Here is a 24,548-nt window from a genome sequence, read left to right on the forward strand (position 1 = left end):
CCCGTAGGCCGACCCTGCACTTAGCTTGAATCCTTTTGTGTTCACTATAATCTTTTTTACTACATCTCCTCTACTTAATCCCTTTATCTTCACTATGCAAGGCTTATTATAATCTTCACTACAACCTCATCTTCATATGACTTTATCTTGAATAAGCTGGTTTCAAGGAAGGCTTTAGATTTTACCCGCTCACACAAACAACGTACTTACACGGGGCCCCACGAGTGTAAAACCCCCTCCTAATACAGTGCAAGTAGATGATTACACACACCTACACACCACCACCACCACTAACAATACACAGAGAAATAGCCTTTTTGATTGGTTTTGGATCGGCCCTTGAACGTAGTTTGGAGGATTTGGGGGATCAGGTCAATAAGGTTAAGTTCACTACAACCTCATATTCACTAACGTGAATCTTCACTACTAGCTTATTTTCACTTAATTATATCTTCATTATACCCTCTTCTTCACTACACCGTTATTTCTACCATACCATCATCATTGTACTCCCTGATGTTCACTAGAAATAGTTCTTATCTTCACTACATAATCATTCTGAATAAACTTTACTCCTTGATAACCCTTATCTCTACTACATTCGTATCTTCGCCACAACCTATCTTGACAGCATCCTTATCATCACTATACTCTTCCTCACTACACTCTCATCTTAACATCACTCTTCTGTTTACCGAACTTAGTTCAAAGTCTGACTTGAACGTAGCTTTGGAAAGTTTGTGTTCCTCATTGTGTTACCACCTTATTATCATTGTAAAGGCAATTGTCGCCACTCCCCAACTAAACCCTCATCTTCACTACACTCTCATCATTATCATTACTTCTTGATGTTCAATACAAAATCTCAACATATACATCTATCTTCACTACAGAATAATTTTCATTGCCCCTTAATCTTCATTACTCCTTGTTTCAGCTACATCCGTATCTTCCATTCATTCTTATATCTTATATTAGTTACATCTTTACAATATCTTTATATCTTCTCTGTTCCGTCTTTTGGAAAACTGAAAATGAGAGTAAAGGATTTCCGGCCTTCTGCTCCCTCCTCTTTTAGTCGCCTTGTACGACACGCAGGGAATACATGGCAAGTATTCTTTCTTCCCTATCCCCAGGGATAACAGCATCTGGTGTTCCCAGACGGTCACCCATCCAAGTACTAACCAGACCCAACGTTGCTTAATTTCTCTGATCGGACGATATATATATATATATATATATATATATATATATATATATATATATATATATATATATATATATATATATATATATATAAGACTGAAAACAATGAATTTCCCAAATAACAAAAATGGAAGCGCCGGGGTTTGAACCCGGGACCTCTCGCATGCCAAGCGAGTGCTCTACCACTGAGCTACGCCCCCAAGAACATATTTTGTGACATAGTATTATATGAAGCACTGAGATTACCAAGGCAAAATAGTGTTTGACCGACCGTTGCCGACTAGCCGGCAAAATAACCACAGGGTAAATCTCCATGTTGCTGTCGTGTTTTCCTCTCAATTTTCCACGAAGAAATGAGTTTTACTTTTTTATTTTCGTTGCAATAGACTGGAACTAAGCAATCGACTAGAACTAAGCAATAGACTGGAACTAAGCTGACCTGGTATGAGGTCAGAGCCCTCATTATCATCCCTGCTAACTACCGGAAGCAGATTAAGTCGTTCCACAACCGATGTCCGGCCCATGTTAACTCTGATGTGCCCAGCAGTTGGAGGAGGATCGCCAGAAGCTTCTGGAAGATTTCAAGGACGTCTTGGTGGACCTGACCCTTTCAGATAAGGTCGAAAACCCCAATTTATTGTGAAGATCTTCACTACAACGTTGGACGAACATACTGAATGTTGCACACATGTGATGCGGACAAAATGAAACAAGAAAAAGACAAAAATTATGTCTGGTGTGGGTCTCGAACCCACGACCTTGAGTGTGTGAGACTCACGCTCTACCACTGAGCTAACCAGACAATAGAAAAATACGTCTGTTTCTTCAATTTGAATTAATGAAAATCTTTGCGAGGCAGCGTTTAGAAAAGAGAGATGTCTTTGACGAAATTTACTTACTTGGCTCTTTCTTTTGTTCCTTATTATCGAAAGTAAACATACTGGAGGATATATATATATATATATATATATATATATATATATATATATATATATATATATATATATATATATATATATATATTGGAAAGGATCACAATTTTGTGCGTGATCAAGTATATTCCCTTCACTCCCAAGTGCACTTTCGTGTAATAATCACATCATCAAGGGAGACACAAGAGAGAAATATAACAGTCAGTTGATATACAACGAAGAGACGTAACTTGGACGCCTTATGGTAAACATGTGATTGTCCAAGACAGACAACAAGCGCATCATAAACTTATTATGTGGACAAGAAGGTGAATTGTTTACACATTTTATCAACATTAAAGTTATCCAATTTGTATAGACCATCACTAATATTAAGATTATAATTGTGTATTCAGAAATAGAAGATTCAATGATATTTCTCGTGGTGCTGGAGTTAGAGTTAATAACTGAGATGGCATTATCAACTCTAACTCCAGTACTACGAGAAATATCATTGAATCTTCTATCATTAAATGTATAACTGAGATGGCATTATCAACTCTAACTCCAGTACTACGAGAAATATCATTGAATCTTCTATCATTAAATGTATAACTGAGATGGCATTATCAACTCTAACTCCAGTACTACGAGAAATATCATTGAATCTTCTATCATTAAATGTATAACTGAGATGGCATTATCAACTCTAACTCCAGTACTACGAGAAATATCATTGAATCTTCTATCATTAAATGTATAACTGAGATGGCATTATCAACTCTAACTCCAGTACTACGAGAAATATCATTGAATCTTCTATCATTAAATGTATAACTGAGATGGCATTATCAACTCTAACTCCAGTACTACGAGAAATATCATTGAATCTTCTATCATTAAATGTATAACTGAGATGGCATTATTAACTCTAACTCCAGTACTACAAGAAATATCATTGAATCTTCTATCATTAAATGTACAAAGAATTACAAACCTTAAAAAAGCAACATGGCGGTGAAATGATAAGCTGCAAGAATGAAGTTTATGAATGGAATATCAGTGAGACGAACTAGTTGATGAATGATGAATGAAAGTGTAATAAAGTCATGATGAATGAATGAAAGTGTAATAAAGTCATGATGAATGAATGAAAGTGTAATAAAGTCATGATGAATGAATGAAAGTGTAATAAAGTCATGATGAATGAATGAAAGTGTAATAAAGTCATGATGAATGAATGAAAGTGTAATAAAGTCATAATGAATGAATGAAAGTGTAATAAAGTCATGATGAATGAATGAAAGTGTAATAAAGTCATGATGAATGAATGAAAGTGTAATAAAGTCATGATGAATGAATGAAAGTGTAATAAAGTCATAATGAATGAATGAAAGTGTAATAAAGTCATGATGAATGAATGAAAGTGTAATAAAGTCACAGTTTAAAAGGACAAAATATGAATGGCAGCCAGGGAAGAGTGGCCCAGGTAAATAGAAGGCTTAAAAAGTTCGCGTTATACGACGAATTTTGACAGATTATACAAATTTCCTTTCCACATATAGAACTTGATGGTTGTGGTTAGTTCTAGAGACAAAATTTTAAAGGTTTGTGTTTCAGAGATGAGCCACAAAGGATATCGTTAAATTAACTGACATTAAAATTTGTCAGTTAAGTTAAGTATTTTGTACAATAGCTGTAATTTGACGGAGTTAAAAGTTCGCATTTTCATTACAATTCTAATTCAAAAGTTTGAGTTTCAATGATGGTTTGCACAAACCTAACGTACATTTAAGTTTTGTGTTTATATGACGTATCTTAAAGGACTCTGGTAAAATAACGCAGCTGGAAGGTTTACGTTCAAATGACGGTGTTTAAATGTTTATTGATGAATGGTAGATTTAAATGGATAGATTTTAAGTTCGCGTTTTCATGAGCGACTTTAAACCTTGTGGTTGAATGTCACAGTTTAAATGTTGGTATGTACAATGTTGACCAGATGGCGGTAGTGTGTAGACACAGCCATACCAGGTCGTATTTATCATCATTAAAGTCACCTTCCTTACTTACTTATGGCGGCGATGAAATTCACTGGTTCTTGATTGTGCACCAATTAACCTATCAGATAATGGTACAATGTTTGCCTGGTGTTGCATATATCACGTCTGTTGTTGAAACACAAGAATGCCAGGTGACTTTGGGAGTGGATGATAATATAAAGATCAATATTAATGTGGGAAATCTTGAACCGCCATCACCAGACACAACACATGTTTGGATCTGGCGGGGGGAGGGACTTGCCTGTGACGTCACGATGCCCCGCCTCCAGCCTGGCGCCGCTCTGTGTGTGTGTGTGTGTGTGTGTGTGTGTGTGTGTGTGTGTGTGTGTGTGTGTGTGTACTACTTTAATCATTATCACGTGAGTCTTTTGAGGAAGGATTTGTACACTCGTGTTGCCCCGTCTCTTAACCTTGTAAGTGTAAAATATGTTTTCACTCCTATGTGCGCTCACACACACACACACACACACACACACACGCACATAACCTATAATATTATCTAGTATTTTCTTCAGACGGATATCTTACACCTTGATTATAAAAGACAAAGAAAAATTTATAAAAACATATACATATATTTCCACACGTGTAGATATATGTTATGTATTGAAATGTGGGGGAAAAATTCCTTATATATTAACAAACGTGATTGAGGACTTAAAGAATCTGGTACAAACATAATGGTTATTGTGATAAATGATTTATTTATGATAAATATGTATTGTGTTGCATTATAATGGTTGTTCAGGACCAAGGTCCTTAAACCTAAATCAGTGAAATACTATCAGAAATAGAAAACCTGTTAAACATAAACATTTATATTGATTAACCACAGAATATATTTTCCTCTTGGTATGTAAAATAAAATACAGCACAGGGAGCTAGTTTGAGGAAGAGTATTTCATATTTTAACAAAATATTTACCTGTAATAGCGTCCCTTATCTTTCGTCATCATTTCTTATGTTTACTATCAAGAAATGTCTTTTATCTAGCATAAAAATTCTGTCTAGGTATTTGATTAATGTTGTCCAAGGATGAGCTACATGCCACACGTGGTCAGATCACAGTGGTGGTGGTCAGGTCAGTGGACGGTGTGTGTGTGTGTGTGTGTGTGTGTGTGTGTAGCCCCTGGGTTCATGTTGGCCACAGCCACCCACCGGCCGGTGGTCAGGTCAGTGGGCGGTGTGTAGCCCCTGGGTTCATGTTGGCCACAGCCACCCACCCACCGGCCAGCCGGGCGGTAGTTTATAACTAAGATTGGTAGTTTCACATGCCACTTGGAGTGTCCCTCACTACAGAACTTGAGCAGCTCTTATCCTGAGGTGGAGCAGTTGATCCTCTCCACCAGGCTGGTACACTTGGTCTGCACCAGGTGGCTCCCTCCTGGTCATCCTGAGTGGTTGGTTGCTGTGTTGGATTAAATGACCACTGACTTGTGAAGGTCATTAGGCCAGCCATCATTGTATCATCTGATGAAACATGAAGCAACGCCAAATTTTCAATGATCCACCTAAACTATTGAGAATGATCAAGTCTGATATTGTTACGTTACGTCATCCAGTCTTGCCACTCACATGTTACGGTAATCACGACTACATACATAGTGTTGTTACGACTGATATTACTGTATGTACTGTAGTAAAGTACTGTGGTTATGTGGACACCAGACGAGACCATCATTATGATGTGTCACCAACATGTATCTATAATGCTTCTATAACCAGCATGATCAAGAAGGTTATAACAACATTATCCTTGTGTCACCAACATGTATCTATAATACTTCTATAACCAGCATGATCAAGAAGGTTATAACAACATTATCCTTGTGTCACCAACATGTATCTATAATGCTTCTATAACCAGCATGATCAAGAAGGTTATAACAACATTATCCTTGTGTCACCAACATGTATCTATAATGCTTCTGTAACCAGCATGATCAAGAAGGTTATAACAACATTATCCTTGTGTCACCAACATGTATCTATAATACTTCTATAACCAGCATGATCATGAAGGTTATAACAACATTATCCTTGTGTCACCAACATGTATCTATAATACTTCTATAACCAGCATGATCAAGAAGGTTATAACAACATTATCCTTGTGTCACCAACATGTATCTATAATACTTCTATAACCAGCATGATCAAGAAGGTTATAACAACATTATCCTTGTAGTTGTTGGATCAGTGTAGAGCAGAGCAATACCTGGTGAACATTACTTCCTGGTTGGTGGCCGCCATAAATACCACCAGTGTTTATAAGCTCACACATCACCAGGGGTTAAGATATGGTGTTATCCCTCACTGCTCTATATAGCACCAGCCACGGTGGCTGGGCCTCCAGCTTATACCTCACTCCTACTCTTCTATATCCCTAACTTCCTTGTGATCATCTCACTTTGAATAACTAGATCTTCACATAACAGTTGTTTGTTGTTGTTGTTGTTGTTGTTGTTGTTGTTGTTGTTGTTGTTGTTGTTGTTGTTGTTGTTGTTGTTACATGTTGTAGGTTTATGTTCTGCCACTGGACGACTCGTTCTCTGATCTTACCCAACATATAAATGTTTGTGTCGAGGTTCGTCAGGTGTTTATCATACGGAGTCTGTAACACGTAAGTCTGTCTATCGTTCACTATACTGGATAGTAACTGGTAAAGGTTATTAAAGATATCTACACCAGAATCTGTGCCACACAACAAAACATACAAATCACGATATTTGCAACATGATAACATGTTTGACCATCAGCAGGTAAGGTCATCAAGCCGCACCATACATACGTCAGACAGTAACATCAGTTGTATAACAGGATGTATATATGTTGTTGGATTTAAGGGCTATCACCTAAAGGTCATGAAGCCAGAATGTGAACCATAACCACTTACGGGTGGAGTCCGGTAACACCTTTCATAGCATTATGTCTCAAACAGAATACAGTAGTCAGTTTCATATAAGTATTCTGCACTTCAACTGATTAATGCTATGATAAGGATGAAGAGAATTACAAACCATGAATACTCATTGTAAGGATCACATCAAGGATGAAACATATATAACTAGAAGTGTTGAGGAAACAAAGATGGTGAAATACCTTGACCCGCCCGGGATCACTAGCACCTGTGGCAATGGACACACCTTTGTAATGCTTGATCACTTACAACTGATCAACTTTATTACGAAAGCCTTAGGTATTGTCCCTCAGAAGAATGTTTTACAAATATCTACAGAAGACGTATCTGTGTTAGATAGACGCCATTTCTAGAATATATCTTTACCCGGGACGTGTAACACTTGTGTGGATGGACACAACTTTGTAATGCATGATGTATTGCACGAAATGAACTTCACTAACGAAGACTCATACAACGGCTTGCTGGAGAACATTCAACAAATCTCTATACCGAATTTTTATTATAGATACAAGACATTGTTGAAAGTAAACATAAGATTTATGATAGAAAAGGGACGTAATAGTATATAGTTTGTTACGAAAATGAGATACTCCTGCCTTAAACTAGTTCACTTCTGTTGTTTTTCTTTTAAATCCCCAGAGAAAATATTCTGTTGTTTATGATAATATAGATTTGTTTTTATCACCTTATTTGAATTTCTTATAATCTTTACTGATTCTAGCTGAAACGCATTGGTTTAAACAACCATTAAAGTTCAACACAATATATAGTCCTTATAAACAAATAATGTATCAGAACAACATTATGTTTCATCAAATTCCTTAAGTCTTCTGTAACATTTTGAAGCACATAACATTTTCACAAGTCTCATCTAGCGCACCACTCTCTTCACCCCAACATTCTTCTTTTCTGAAAATCCCTACAGATCTTCACCATTGCCTGCAACAGATAATCATATTATACTTAGTCGCTGTCTCCAGAGTTAGAAGGTAGTTCAAGGAAACAGACGAAAGAATGGCACCAACCCACCCACATACACATAGACATACATACACGTCCACACACGCACATATACATACCTATACATTTCAACGTAGACAAACAAATACATACACAAACATATACGTATATACCCATGTACATATCCATACCTGCTGCCTTTAACCATTCCCATCGCAACCCCGCCGTATATGAAAATGACCGCTCAAAATCTTTTTACACTTAATCCTTCCGCCTCCAATCTGGTCTCCCACTTCTCCTCATTCCTTTTAACATTGACACATATATCCTCTTTGTCAATCTTTCCTCACTCATTCTCTCCATGCGACGAAACCATTTCAATACACCCTCTTCTGTTCTCTCAACCATACTCTTTTTATTACCACACATCTCTATTACCCTTTCATTACTTAAACCACCTCACATAACATATTGTCCTCAAACATCTCATTTCCTACACATCCAACCTTCTCCGCAAAACCCTATCTATAGCCCACGCCTCGCAACCATAGAACATTGTTGGAAGCACTATTCCTTCAAACATACTCATTTTTCCTTTTCGAGATAATATTCTTTCCCTCCAGCATACACATTCTTCAACGCTCCCAGAACCTTCGCTCTCTTCCTCAACCAATGACTCGCTTCCGCTTCCATCGTTCCATCCGCTATCAAGTCCACTCAGATATCTACAACACTTCACTTTCTTCACTTTTCTCCATTCAAACTTACCCTCCAATTAACTTGTCCCTCAACCCCACTGAACCTAATAACCTTGCTCTTATTCACATTTACTTTTTTCTTTCACACACTTTACCAAACTCAGTCACCAGCTTCTGCAGTTTCACACCCGAATCAGCCGCCAGCGCTGTATTATCAGTGAACAACAATTTACTCACTTCCCAAGCCCTCTCATCCACAACAGACTGCATACTAGCCCCTCTCTCCAAAACTCTTGCATTCACCTCCCTAACTACCCCATCCATAAACAAATTTAACTACCATGGCGATCCCACGCACCCCTGATGCAAACAGACATTCCCTAGGAACCAATCACTTTCCTCTCTTCCTACTTGTGCACATGCCTTACATCCTTTGTAAAAGCTTTTAACTGCTTCTAGCAACTTGCCTTCCACAGTGGATCTGTATCCACCCTATCCTATTCCTTCTCTAGATCCATAAATGCTACCTAAAAGTCCATCTGTATATCTAAGTGTTTCTCACATACATTCTTCAAAGCAAGAATAATAGTAATAATGATAATAATAACGATAACAGTAATGGCAATAGTAATAGTAATGATAATGTGATAATGATAATAATGATAATAATAATGATAATAATAATAATAATAATAATAATAATAATAATGATGATAATAAGATAATAATGATAATAATAATAATAATAGAGATAATGATAATGATAATAATAATAATAACAATAATGATAATGATAATGATAATAATAACAATAATAATAATAATAATAATAATAATGATAATAATAATGATAATAACAACTTATGCGTACATATATATTTCAGCGCATACATACACAGACAGCGAGACAGTGGCAGGAATACACAACAAAGGCCACATTCGTTCACACTCAGTCTCTAGCTGTCTTGTGTAATGCACCGAAACCATAGCTCCCTTTACACATCAAGGCCTCACAGACCTTTCCATGGTTTACCCCAGACGCTTCACATGCCCTGGCAATCTTTCCTCACTCATTATCTCCATATGTCCAAACCATTTCAACACACTCTTTTCTGCTGTGGACCACTTTAACAAAGGTTACTACGTATTTACCCAATTTCGACGTCATTTGAATCAGGTAAATTGCTGGACGAAGAAGTACTATGGCAGCGGTTACCAGTGTGCGCAGGACCAAAACTGTTACTACAACGGCGCCTCCAGCCAACAGCCTACAACATAAAATCAAACTGAGTGCTGCAACGATGAAGAATTCCTCGATGAGGCCCCCAGGAGAGAGAGGATTCTTAATGTGTTGTTGGTAATGATTGTGCCATAGTCTTCAAGATCACTGCTACTCTGAAGACAACTGACCATACAGAGATACTGACCTTTGTGACCAACTTTACGATGAGTACAAGAATGCCAGTGAGCATCATCTTTGCCACCTCCACGACAAGTACCACAACTATCTCATCCAAGAATATTCTATGGACTTTCTGTGTGACCTGCACAGCGTAGTCAGCCTTTCTAATGATAGGAACCATTACATCCACCACCACCATTCTCACGAGGATGATGAACACTAAGAGGAACATAGTCACCTGGAATATGAGTTCCCGCACGATATTCCTCACAACTCTCCGCACAAGACCTACGAGCCATCTTATTGCGCTCACTACCAGTGGGTCCATCACGCTCAAGAACTCCTGTTCGAGAACGAAGCAGGTGACTACAATAACCCAGATGGTGTAAAGTGCCAGGCGAACACCCTTACGAAGACATGAGAGAAACACACACCTGCAGATACCCACAAGGTACAACAATGCCGGTGCAAAATATGGGAGGGTAACCAATGACCAGGTGGATCCACTGCGCCATGGTAGCCGGTCCAGGAGCATGAGCAGCATTTCCTTAGGTTTTGTTGATCCAATCTTTGGCAGGACACGTTGAACGTTTTTGTGCACAATGCACATGATGATGGATGATCTGTTTTTGTTTTAGTGAGAGATTGTTGATGACATGTTCTCTTGATATCCGGGATAGGTAATATAGTATGGTTGTAAACTTTGTATGGTTGTAGTTATGTTTTTGTATTGTCTCGAGTAGTTATGATAATACTTTTGGTAGGCATGAATATGAGCACATCAAGGATGGTTAATCCTGTTAAAATATAGGGTAGTTATGATAACCTTGAAGACAGGAAGAGGCGTGTGTTTTGATAGGGAAGTGTAGTGTGCTATGTAGAGTAAGGTAAATATTTGATAATGATATGTGTATGGGAAAGACGTGACCATCTTTTATCACACACGATAGATCACTACTGCTGTATTGTACGTAATGTACAGTAATGATAATACATAAGTTAGATTGGTGATACAATTGTATGTTATGGATGGTAAAGATGACAGTGATCAAAATTACAGTGAATTTATTCATGAAAGTGATAATTATGCCACTGGCGGGGATTGGAAACTGTGTTAAGGGAATAATAACATTTCTTATTAATAAACCAAAACGCCAACATTGTTTCCCTTGATAGTATCACATGCCATCCTGTTCACTCACGGGTCAGGTTAAGAGCCATCTTCACTACACACTTTACATTACTTGAAGATGTTTTTGGCCTGCTGGCGCTTACAGGATCATATCAAGCATATCTTCACTATACTATGGCGATATTCATTATTGAAGAGAAAAATGAAATTAATCGCACAACCAAGATGCTTTCCTCATACAAGGATAATTGTTTATCTTATGTATGACATATACACATGCATACTTGCTTGCCTTCATCCATTTCTTGCGCTACCCGGCCCCACAGGAAACAGCACCGATATTAACAAACGTGACTGAGGACTTAAAGAATCTGGTAAAACATAATGGTCATTGTGATGAATGATTTGTTTATTATAGTTATGTATTGTGTTGCATTATAATGGTTGTTCAGAACCAAGATCTTTAAGCCTGAATCCTTAATGTTATATAAGAAATGATAAAACGTATCAAAAAATAAACATCTATGATTATAAAGAACAGAATGCATTATCATGTGGGTATCTAAGTGAAAATACAATACAAGGAGCTAGTTTAAGGCTGGAGTATTTCATCTTTTAACAAAATATTTACCTCTACCTCCCTTTTCTTTCATCATCTTTTTTATGTTTACTATCATGAAATGCCTCTTATCTTACATAAAAATTCTGTATAGGTATTTGATTAATGTTCTCCAACGACGCGTTGTATAACTCTTCGTTAGTGAAGTTCATTTCGTGTAATGGATCATGCATTACAAAGTTGTGTCTATCCACACAAGTGTTACACGTCCCAGGAAAAGATATATTCTAGAGATACTGTATATCTAACATATGTATGTGTTTTATAAATATTTATAAAAAGTTTTCCTGAGGGACAATACCTAAGACTTTCGTATTAAAGTTGATCAGTTGTAAGTGATCAAGCATTACAAAGCTGTGTCCATTACCACAGGTGCTACTGATCCCAGGTAAAGGTATTACATCATCTTTGTATCTTTAACTTTTCTAGTTATAGATGTTTCATCCCTGATTCCATTCTTACAATCGATGTATGTGTTTGTGTTGCCTTTTTCCTTAACATATCATTAGTCAGTTGAAGTGGAGAACATGCTTCTGACCCTAGCCACTCTACTCTGTCTTCCACATGCTATTCAAGAGGTGTTACCGGATTCCGCCGATACTATAAGTGCTTACGTCATGAGAAGGCTTCTTTTTTTAAACATTTGATGATTTATATTATTTGGGTTATGTATTTCGTTTTGTGACGTTAATAAAATTGTTGAAATTCACATATCATATTCTTTATTTGTCATTTAATGAACTCTAGTTTATCAAACTTGATTGTTTGTTTGTTTTTATATCAATATAGATTTTCTCTGAAAAATACTTTAGTTTAATTCATGAATGATATTTCTAAGTAACACGCGGATAATTTTGTCATTAGCGTTCATCACAGTAAAAGAAACAGGTCTATTTTACAAAGTATACATAAAGGATCGTACTAAAGTTTTGAAGAATATAAACTCATAACTTGTTTAAAACCTTGTAAACCTTGTGCTGATAATAACTATATCACTTTTCTGTAGGCAATATCGTTTTAATGGGTAAAAGCCGGATGAAAACCTTTTAATATAAAATTTGATGGTATTATGTTTAGGTTGTTGAAGATATTACTGATTTCTACATGTAAAACATTTATGTTATCTGCAAAATAGAAATCTTTATGTTAGATATGTTAATTTTACCGGTTTCACGTTACATACATTTCTGTACCCTGTGCTACAGAAAAGTTATGGGATTTCATTCATTATCGTATTAGATAATTTGCTTAAATACAATGTCTCACGTACTTTCTATAGAAATCTGGTAGCAATATACATTTTACATCTGGATTCTATGACAATCAATGATAGGTTCTCAGACTCAGTAAAGGTGTAATTATTTTTCTTGTATTTCTTGTATTTTCGTCCATCACAAAATACCGTAATGCTGTCTAAGGTTCTCTCCTGGGTCTACATTGCTGAACAACGTCAGTGTACAATAGCCAGTGATATTCACCGTAGACATATGTTTACACTGTGTACACATAGCAGGCAAACTACAGTATCATCTTAAGATGTGGAAATAAAACTATCAAGGCAGGACAAGGATTTAGGTGTCATCAATAGTAGAGATGTAAAGCCAAGACAACAGTGTATTAATGTACGTAATAAGACTAACAGGCAACTTGGTGTCATGTGTTAGTGGCAAGAATGAACAGGTAATATTACAGCTATAGTTAGTCACACACCACTTACATTATGACGTACAATATTGATCACTGTATTACAGTATGCATATCATTTCCTTGATACCAGGCATTATAACCCTTCCAAATGAACACATTAAGATCATGAGAGTTTCTTTCTCTCACAGGTGGCAGGCAGGGTTAGTTATGTAAGAGGTATGTTTACTGATGTAATCTGTACCTTTACCTGGAATATCATCACCTTCTCACATCGTTACTGTAATACGTATAAACTTAGGTCAGTACAGCATATTGTCAAAGAACAACACCATTAGTCATGAAAAAGTAGAACTATCTATCCTCCTCTGACCTTTAATTTCTATGGACAAATTTCATCATATATAGATAATGGAAGAGCCAATTGGAGTCAAAGTAAATGTAATGATTCATTGATCATTTCCATTCATGGTAGAGACAGGTAGGGATTTTATGACTACATGAGACAAAGAGAAACTGTTACTAAGGTTGGAGTATCTGGCAATTATTTCAGATAATCGTAAAAAAATGAAAGAATTAATAAACATTCTTTTTCTTTTGTCTTATTTTTTCATATTTGAAATATTTCATTCATTGATTTCAATCAGATTCGGTAAAAGTTGTGATGATTCAACATTGTGTTTGTAAAACGTCCACTGTGGATCTTCCTCCGTTCCTGAAATACTAAGATAACGACCTTGTGGACGCCGACCACAACCAGTCACAACTCCACGTGGTCACACTGGCCTCAGCCAGTCACAAGCCTCACGTGGTCACTCTTGCCTAAACCAGTCTCAAGCCCCACGTGGTCACACTGGCCTCAACCAGTCACAACCCCACGTAGTCACGCTAGCCTCAACCAGTCACAACCCCAGTGGTCACGCTGGCTTCAACCAGTCACAAACTCATGTGGTCACCCTGGCCTCAAACAGTCAGAGCACCATGTGGTCATGCTGGCCTTAACCAGTCACAGCACCACGTGGTCACGCTGGCCTCAGCCAGTCACAACCTCACGTGGTCACGCTGGCCTCAACCAGTCACAACACCACGTGGTCACACTGTCCTCAACCAGTCACAACCCCACGTAGCCACGCTGGCCTCAACCAGTCACAACTGCAAGTGGTCACGCTGGCCTCAACCAGTCACAAGTCCCACATGGTCACGCTGACCTCAACCAGTCACAAGCCGCACGTGGTCACGCTGACCTCAACCAGTCACAAGCCGCACGTGGTCACGCTGACCTCAACCAGTCACAAGCCCACGTGGTCACGCTGGCCTCAACCAGTTACAAACCCCACGTGGTCACACTGGCCACAACCGTTCTATATCAACTGTCACCTGCCACCAATTATTGTATCAGATGGGCAATGCCTGGAAGACGACAGCGATGTGCTTTCAGAGTATATTTTCACAGAAACTACATAGTAAAAATAACTTTATAGTTATAGCTTTAGAATAATTTAGAAAAGACAAAGTTACATGAAGCATAAAAACGGTCTTAGAAAAGGAGAGTTGCAAGTGTAGCAGCAGCAGCAGGTGGAGAAGATCTTGGTCAAGATGTTATAACCGGCAGGTCATGATGCGGCCCATCATCTACAAGTGGTACACACACCATCCCTAGACCACACTTACACTACACTTGACCCAGCCTTGTGGCACCCGCGCCAGCCAGGTACTCACTGGCAGTCAACATTATATCATGACAACAAACTTGGACCTACAACTAAACACAACTTATAAATAATAACCCAGCTGGCTAGATTGACAACCATCATGGCGGTCCGCCAGTCATCTGTATATCTCAATCTTTCCTTCATTTATTCTCCAACTTTTTCATGTCATATCCCAACTCCTCTGTTCATCAACATCTTTACGTCATCTCATAGAAAGGAATATTTACACAGTAAGAGTGTATGTCGCACTCAATCTCTCTTGGTATTTCTTCACACAAGTCTCTTTTCCAAGTTCACTTCCTCTCGCCACCTCTTCTCCCAGACATTGTTTCCTCATTCGAAAACCTCTTCAGATCTTCACTGTCGTCTCCACAAGATGGTGATCAAACATCACACCAGCTGCCCCTTTCAGCACATTTACATCCAAAAGTCTTTCTTTTACACGTCTTTCAATTAACATGTAATCCAGTCATGCCCGCTGGCCATCTCTCCTACTCACATACGTATATTTATGTATATCACATTTTACAAACCAGGTATTCCCAATCACCAGCCCTTTACACACACACAACACAAGTTGTTCACCATTTCCATGCACCTCAGTTATACCTTCCACTGCCACATTACTTACCTTCACATTTAAATCACCATCACTAATACCTGGTCTCTTACATCATAACTGCTGACACACTCACTCACTTGCTCCCAAAATACTTCCTCTGTTCTTGACTCTAACTCGTTACCTCGCTAAGTGCCATTTGACCTGACCTAATGGGGCAGGACAAGGGTCATTATCTTCACTACTCTCTGGACACCACTGGTTCTTGGCCTCAGCCACTACACTCTCCACTTCAATACTATCTCACTAAACTCTTAAAATCACTGATCTTTGACCCATCGCTTTCAGATAATGTTAAAATCCTAATTCATCGTCAAGATCTTCACTATAACGTTGGATGAACATACTGAATGTTGGAGATTCGAACCCATGACCTTGATCTTTGAGACTCAGGCTCGGTGATAATGCGCACCACACCTGCCAGTGAATTACAATACTTAGTCACCTAAATCTTAAGACCACACACACATGTACATACTGAACTGTAGACAAAAATATGGTCAACGAAAGATATTTCATATATCTGGTTTTATGACTGATAAGATCAGGAAATAAGATTTAATCATTATCATTATCGGACGATTATAATGCCCAACAACACACGTTAGGTACAGACAGCAAAAAAACTATCGCGCGTTTTTTGTACGAAACAAAATGATGCACCAGATGTGGAATAATGGAACAGTCAATATTTTCCTGTGAGATGGTGGTAGCCCTGATGTCCCTGCCTGTGGGTGTCCTAACCTATGTAATGGCAACGATATATCCTTCCGTATGTAGTACAGTAGATGGGATACGTAAATTGAGCATGTAAATGTAATATTCTGCACAGTAAGGCATATTGCAGTAATCATTATCTCTTGCAAAGTGTCAAATTCGTGGTGTAAAATAATATACTACATGATATCTACGACACCCTGCTTCATACCGGCGGTGATTTATCTGTCTGCTGGTTTAGATTAATCAGCAACCTCACGTAATATGTAGTATCACCTGTGTGACTGATAACAGTATGTCACAAACCTGGCACCACATCATAGTATTTAGTAAACCAACATGAAAAGTAATGACTCTTTTCATGGATCTGCATTAGTTAACTTCCCTTTAACAGTGAAAATCAGATTTCTATATAACATGACCATAGACATGTTGTTGGAGGTTAAGAAAGTAATCTTTGACTGTAAATTTTATTATTTCAATACTTGGTATAACCTCCTCCCGTTGCCAACACTTCATTGAGCCTTCGAGGCCTGGATGCCACTAACGTCTGCGTTAAGTTCCTACCAGAAGGGCTTCGTAGATGTTCCCATGCTTGTAAAGCATCATTTACGACTGTAGCACGACATCGATGTTGTCGGTCAGGCATGCCTTTCTGCATGGTCGCCCATACATGCTCTATCGGGTTGAGATCAGGCGATTTTGCAGGATGTGGCACACTGTTATACGTGGATGGCGAGCATACCACGCCTTTACAACCCTGGATATGTGAACTGGGCTGTTATCTTGGACGAGGTAAAATGGCTCCGGCTCTGGAAACAGCATAGCCCCCACTGAAGGTAGCAGGACCTCCTCCAGTATCTCAACGTATCTAGGTCCGGTCAACTGGCCAGGCCCGACATCCACCAACTCACCGACACCAGCACCATGGATGGATCCAACCAAATAGTCCTGCACTGACGCGCGCGCCCACTCCTCCTGCTACCCACCACATGTTGTGTCTCGTATCTGCTTATATGAAATGTATAAAATTACATAAGACACACGTGTGTCTTAATCATATTAGTGCAACTGTTGCTGCAATATAGATTAAGATAATAACTAAGTAAATTAAAAAATATTAACTAACTTAATATATAATAATTATTTATTATGATATCACATCGTAAATGGAGATTATTGCTACAGTATTTACATATGCCGTATAAAGTGATCATGATCACTGTTATTCACTTAAAAAATAATGAGTGTGCATAACTCAAATGTAATACTGCAGCACAACAGGACGTTTCAAGCAGCAAACCACTGTGGTGGCCGTGGTATCCTGGTTTCAAAGCACTTCCGGAACGGTTGTTCAAGTTGGCCTCACCATAAATTGTCATTATAAAATGGAAAATATGTTATATAGCATAACCTCTGTGTGTGTGTGTGTGTGTGAGAGAGAGAGACAGACAGACAGAGAAAGAGCTAACCTGGTGTTAGGATGCCGCCAAACATGTTTGTTTACAGGGGGACCATCGCTGCAGAAGGTTTTTTCATCACAAAAGATGACGTTCTCCCAAAACTGATGTGGCTTGTCCGCATACTCCAACGCATGCTCCACCCTGCTCTCCATGTTTGCCTCACTTAACACAGGTTTTGTTGCTGGTATGCGACCACGTAGCCCCTCAGAGTGATGTCTGTTTCGGACAGTTTGAGGCGTGCACTGCAGACCAAGAGTATCCCGAATGTTGCTAGCGTCGGGCGTGAAGGGGGCGTGAGCAGTAATGACAGCTGCTATGGCCTAGGGAAAGGATGATATATTGCAAATATAACATGTGATGTGGTTGTTTACATAACATCAAGTGGTCCAGTATACCTATATATGCAACATCATTACCTGGGGTTGTGCAAGGTGGGCGCCCACGCCGATGCCTGTTGTCTGTGTTGCCCAACTCTGCCTGTCGGTGAATCCATCGTGCTACGGTTGACCGGTGAATACCAAGACGTCTCCCAATTTCAGAGTCGATGTAGCCCTCATTATGAAGCTGTAGAATAGCTTCACGTGTCGCTTGTGAGGTCTCCATGGTAAAATTAGATATACCACAAAAACAACCTTTAGACATTGGCTCGCAGTGAACTATACCCGCGCTGTTTCATTGTTTCAAAAATATATCGCATGTCTCATTACATTTCCTGCATGGACACGAAATGGCGGTGTAAGATAACCTTTATGGACTGCCACGAACCCAGATGTGCTATAGAATAATACAATATCAATAGTAAAACATATTCTTCCCAAATTACACCTATACAATATGAAGCTATTGTGTTTACCTGGCATCACATTGAGGTATGCTGCAGCTACCACATGCCCCCGGGGGTTGCCGCATATAGCTGTGTGTGTCTCACAGATATATTACACACACCAATTCAAAAGTAGGGGTTCGTACTGCCTTGTATGATGTAATTTTATTGTTAATAATATAATGCCGCTCTTGTGGCACGTAACTACATGGGTCTAGCATAGGACCTCGGACCCGCTGTTGGCTTCAGGCACGTATAACCAACCCTACCGGCATGGTACAACAGTAAGGTCAGTGATCATTACCACACGTCTCAGACCCCACTCTGCGCGATAGTTTTTTTGTTTGTTTGTACATGTGTATATATTAGATTGTTCCATCTGTTCACAAACAATAATACGTGGAAAGGATTGTTTAGCTGAACTTTAAAGTGAAACACACAAAGGATTCATAACCTACTCACCTTACCATATGTCGCTGTTATTCGTTTGACTCCACCATTCGTCGTACGAACAGGGTGAGAGCGGTGTTGAATCGTAGAATTAAACTTTAACCCCTGGGAAAACTGTTCAAGATGATTCGATTGAATGGATATAACATGACCTTTACCGCAGGTATGGATTTATCGTAAATGTCTTGCTTGACTGACAGTGAAGCACCTGGGTTGAGGCCAAGACTTGTTACCCTCCTTTCAGTCTGTTTTTCTATCTCTTCCTCACACAACACTCCCCAGAACCCTCCAGCAAACTCCACCACACTCCCCTTCCCCTGCCAACCCTTTCCTCTACGTCGTCAGTACTCAAGACAGACATTCAATAGCTTCATATGCAGCTACCTCTGACCGGGACCATCATTTTATGTTGAACTTATGGTTCACATTCTGGCTTCATGACCTTTAGGTGATAGCCCTTAAATCATCAACATATTAATACATCCTGTTATACACATATGTTTTACCTGTCTGACGTAATTATGTGCGGCTTGATGACCTTACCTTCTGATGGTCCAGACAGTTATCATGTTCAAATATCGTGATTTTATGTTTTGTTGTGTGGCACAGATTCTGGTGTAGATATCTTTAATAACCTTACCATTACTATCCAGTTATAAGTGAACGATAGACAAACTTACCGTGTTACAGACTTACTCCGTATGAATTAAACACCTGACGGAACCTCGACCCACGAAAAAACATTTATATGTTGGGGTAAGATCAGAGAACGAGTCGTCCCAGTGTCAGAACATAAACCTAACAACATATAACAACAACAACAACAACAACATCAACAACAACAACAACAACAACAACAACAACAAACAACTGTTATGGGAAATCTAGTTTTTATTCAAAGTGAGATGATCACAAGGAAGTTAAGGGAAGAGAAAGTAGGAGTGAGGTAAAAGCTGAGGCCCAGCCACCGTGGCTGGGCTATATATAGCAGTGAGGGATAACACCATATCTTTAACCCCGGTGATGTGTGAGGGTTATAAACACTGTGGTATTTATGGCGCCACCAGGAAGTAATGTTCACCAGGTATTGCTCTGCTCTACACTGATCCAACAACTACAAGGATAATGTAGTTATAACCTTCTTGATCATGCCTGGTTATAGAGTATTCTAGATACATGTGGTGACAACAAGATTACTGTTGTTATAACCTTCTTGATCATGCTGTTTTAGAAGGAGTATTATAGATCATGGTTGGTGACTACAGAGGTTAATGTTGTTATAACCTTCTTGATCATGCTGGGTTATAGAAGTATTATAGGATACAGTTGTGACACATCATATTGATGGTCCTCGTCTGATGTCCCACATAACCCACAGTATTTACTACAGTATATACATAAATAGTCGAACAACACTAGTATTAGATCGTGAGTTACAGAAACATGTGAGTGCAAGATGGGATGACGTAACGTAACAATATCAGACTTCATCATTCTCATAGTTTAGAGCGATCATGTAATATTTTGGCGTTGCTTCATGTTTTTTCAGATGAATAAAATGAATGGTTGCCTAATGACCTTCACAAGTCAGTGTCATTAAATCCAACACAGCAAACCAACCACTCAGATGACCAGGAGGGAGCCACCTGGTGTGCAGAGCAAGGTAAACCCAGCCTGGTGAGAGATCAACTGCTCCACTCACAGGAATAAGAGCTGCTCAAGTTCTGTAGTGAGGGGACAACGCCCAGTGCATGTGAAACTCACCAGACTTAGTTATAACTACCGCCCGCTAGCCGGTGGGTGCTGTGGCTCAACATGAACCCAGGGCTACACACACACACACACACCAACACACACACCCGCCCACTGACTGACCCACCGCCGTGGGTGGCTGTGGCAACATGAACCCAGGGCTACACACACACACACACACACACACACACACACACACACACACCGCCCACTGACTGACCACCACCAATGTGACCTGAACACGTGTGGCAATGTACTCATTCTTGGACAACATTAATCAAATACCTAGAACCAGAATTTTTATGTTCGATAAAAGACATTTCTTGATAGTAAACATAAGAAATGATACGAAAGATAAGGGAAACGCTATTAAAGGTAAATATTTTGTTAAATAGAAATACTCTTCTCATAACGAGCTCCTGTACTGTATTTTATTACAACACCCAGAGGAAAATATATTCTTCGTTAATCACTATAAATGTTTATGTTTTAACAGGTTTTTCTATTTCTGATAGTATTTCATCTGATTCAGTTTAAGAATCCTTGGTTCACTCTGAACAACCATTATAATGCAACACAATACATATTTTACACATAAATAAATCATTATCACAATAACCCTTATGTTTGTAACCAGATCCCTTTAGTCCTCAATCACGTTTGTATAATATATAAGGAATTTTCCGCCACATTTCAAAATACATACCATATATCTACACGTGTGGAAATATATGTATATGTTTTTTTCTACATTTTTCTTTTGGATTTTAAATCAAGGTGTAAGATATCCGTCGAAGAAATACTAGATAATATTATAAGTTACGTGTGAGTGTGTTTTTGTGGTGTGTGAGTGTGTGTGGTTGTGTGTGTGTGTGTGGTGAGCGCACATAGAGTGAAAACATGTTTTAAGGACTTACAAAAGGTTAAAGAGACGGGCAACAACGAGATGTACAAATCCTTCCTCAAAAGACCTCACGTGATAAAATGATTACAGTAGTCCACACACTCACACACACACACACACACAAACACACACCAAATAACAACACACAGAGCGGCGCCAGGTCTGGAGGCGGGCATCGGTGACGACACAGGCAAGCCCCTCCCCCCGCCAGATCCAAACATGTGTTTGTCTGGTGATGGCGGTTCAAGATTTCCCACAATAATATTGATCATTATATATCATCCACTCCCAAAAGTCACCTGGCATTCTTTGTGTATCAACAACAGACGTGATATGCAACACCAAGGCACACCTTGTACCATTATCTGATAGTTTAATTGGTGCACAATCAAGAACCAGTGAATTCATCGCCGACCATAAGTAAGTAAGGAAGGTGACTTTAATGAAGATAAATACGACCTTATGCTGTGCAAACACACTACCGCCATCTGTTCAACATTGTACATACCAACATATAACTGTGACATTCAACCACAAGGTTAAAGGTCGCTCATGAAAACGCGAACTTAAAAATCTATCCATATTTAAATCTACCATTCATCAATAAACTTTAAACACCGTCATTTGGAACGTAAACCTCCCAGCTGCGTTATTTTACCAGAGTCCTTTAAGATACGTCATATAAACACGAAACCTAAATGTAACGTTAAAGCTTGTGGCAAACAATCAATGAAACTCAAACTTTTGAATTAGAATTGTAATGAAAATGCGAACTTTTAACTCTGTCAAATTACAGCCTTATTGGTAACAAAATGAATCACTTAATGACAAATTTTAATGTTCAGTTTTAATTTAACGATATCCTTTGTGGTTCATCTTTTAGAACACAAACCTTTAAATCCTGTCTCAAGAACTGAACAAACCTCAAGTTTTCTTAACTGGAATGGAAATTTGGATAATCTAATCAGCTTAGTTCCCAGTCTATTGGCTTAGTTCCAGTCTATTGCTTAGTTCCATCTATTGCAACGACCAATAAAAAAGTAAAACTCATTTCTTCAGGAAAATTGAGAGGAAAACACGACAGCAACCATGGAGAATTACCCTGTGGTTATTTTGCGGCTATCGGCAACGGTCGGTCAAACAACTAATTGCCGTAGTAATCTCAGTACTTTCATATAATACTATGTCACAAATATGTTTCCTTGGGGGCGTACTCAGTGGTAGAGCACTGCTGGCATGCGAGAGGACCCTGGTTCAAACCCGGCGCTTCCCATTTTTGTTATTTGGAAAATTCATTGTTTTCTGTCTTATATATAATATATATATATATTCGTCCGATCAGAGAAGTTAAGCAACGTTGGGTCTGGGTAGTACTTGGTATGGGTGAACCGTCCCTGGGAATACCAGGATGCTGTTATCCCTGGGATAGGGAAGAAAGAATACTTTGCCACGTATTCCCTGTGTGTCGTAACAAGGCGACTAAAAGGGGAGGGAGCAAAGGCCGGAAATCCTTACTCTCTTTTTCAATTTACTCAGAAAGACGGGACAGAGAAGATCTAAAGATATTGTAAAGATGTAACTATATAAGATATAAGAATGAATGGAAGATACGGATGTAGCTGAAACAAGGATGATGAAGATTAAGGTGCAATGAAATTATTCTGTAGTGAAGAATAAATATATGATATGTAAATTTTGTATTGAACATCAAGAAGTAATGATAATGATGAATGTAATGAGAGATGGGAGGGTTTTAGTAGAGAGTAGTGACAATTGCCTTTACAATGATGTAAGAGGTAACACAATGAGGAACAACAACATTCCAAAGCTACGTTCAATCAGACTTTGAAACGAAGTTCGGTAAACAGAAGGATGATTTAAGATGAGAGTGTAGTGAGGAAGAGTATAGTGATTAAAAGGATATTGTCAAAGATAGGTTGTACTGAAAGAAAAGAAAGTAGTGAAGATACATTGTAGTAGAAATAAAAGTTATAAAGAGTAGAGTTTATTCAAATGATATAGTATTGAAGATTGAGAACGACGTTAGTAGTCAACAGGAGTGCAAAGAATGATGGTATGGTAGAAATAACGTATAAGTGAAAAAAGAGGGTATGTGAAGATAAATTTAGTAAAACAAAGCTATAGTGAAGATACACTTAGGGAATATGAGGACGTAGTGAACTTAACTATTGACCTGATCTCCCCAAATCCCCAAACTACGATCAAGGGCCGATCAAAGGGAAACGAAAAGGCTATTTCTCTGTGTATTGTAAGTTGTGGTGTTGGTGTGTTCGGTGTGTGGGGTAAACCTCTACTTGCCTGGTATAGGAGGGAGTTTTACAACTCGTGGGGCCCGTTAAGTACGTTTTTGTGTGAGCGGAAAAAATCTAAAGCCTTCCTCGAAAACCAGCTTATTCAAGATGTCATAATGAAGATGAGTTGTTAGTGAAGATAATAATAGGCCTTGCATATGAAGATAAAGGGATAAGGAGAGGAGATGTAGTGAAAGATTATAGTAAACACAAAAAGGTATCAAGCTAAGTGCAGGGTCCG

Source organism: Panulirus ornatus, chromosome 9 (assembly GCF_036320965.1).
Source record: "Panulirus ornatus isolate Po-2019 chromosome 9, ASM3632096v1, whole genome shotgun sequence".
Classification (NCBI taxonomy): Eukaryota; Metazoa; Arthropoda; class Malacostraca; order Decapoda; family Palinuridae; genus Panulirus; species Panulirus ornatus.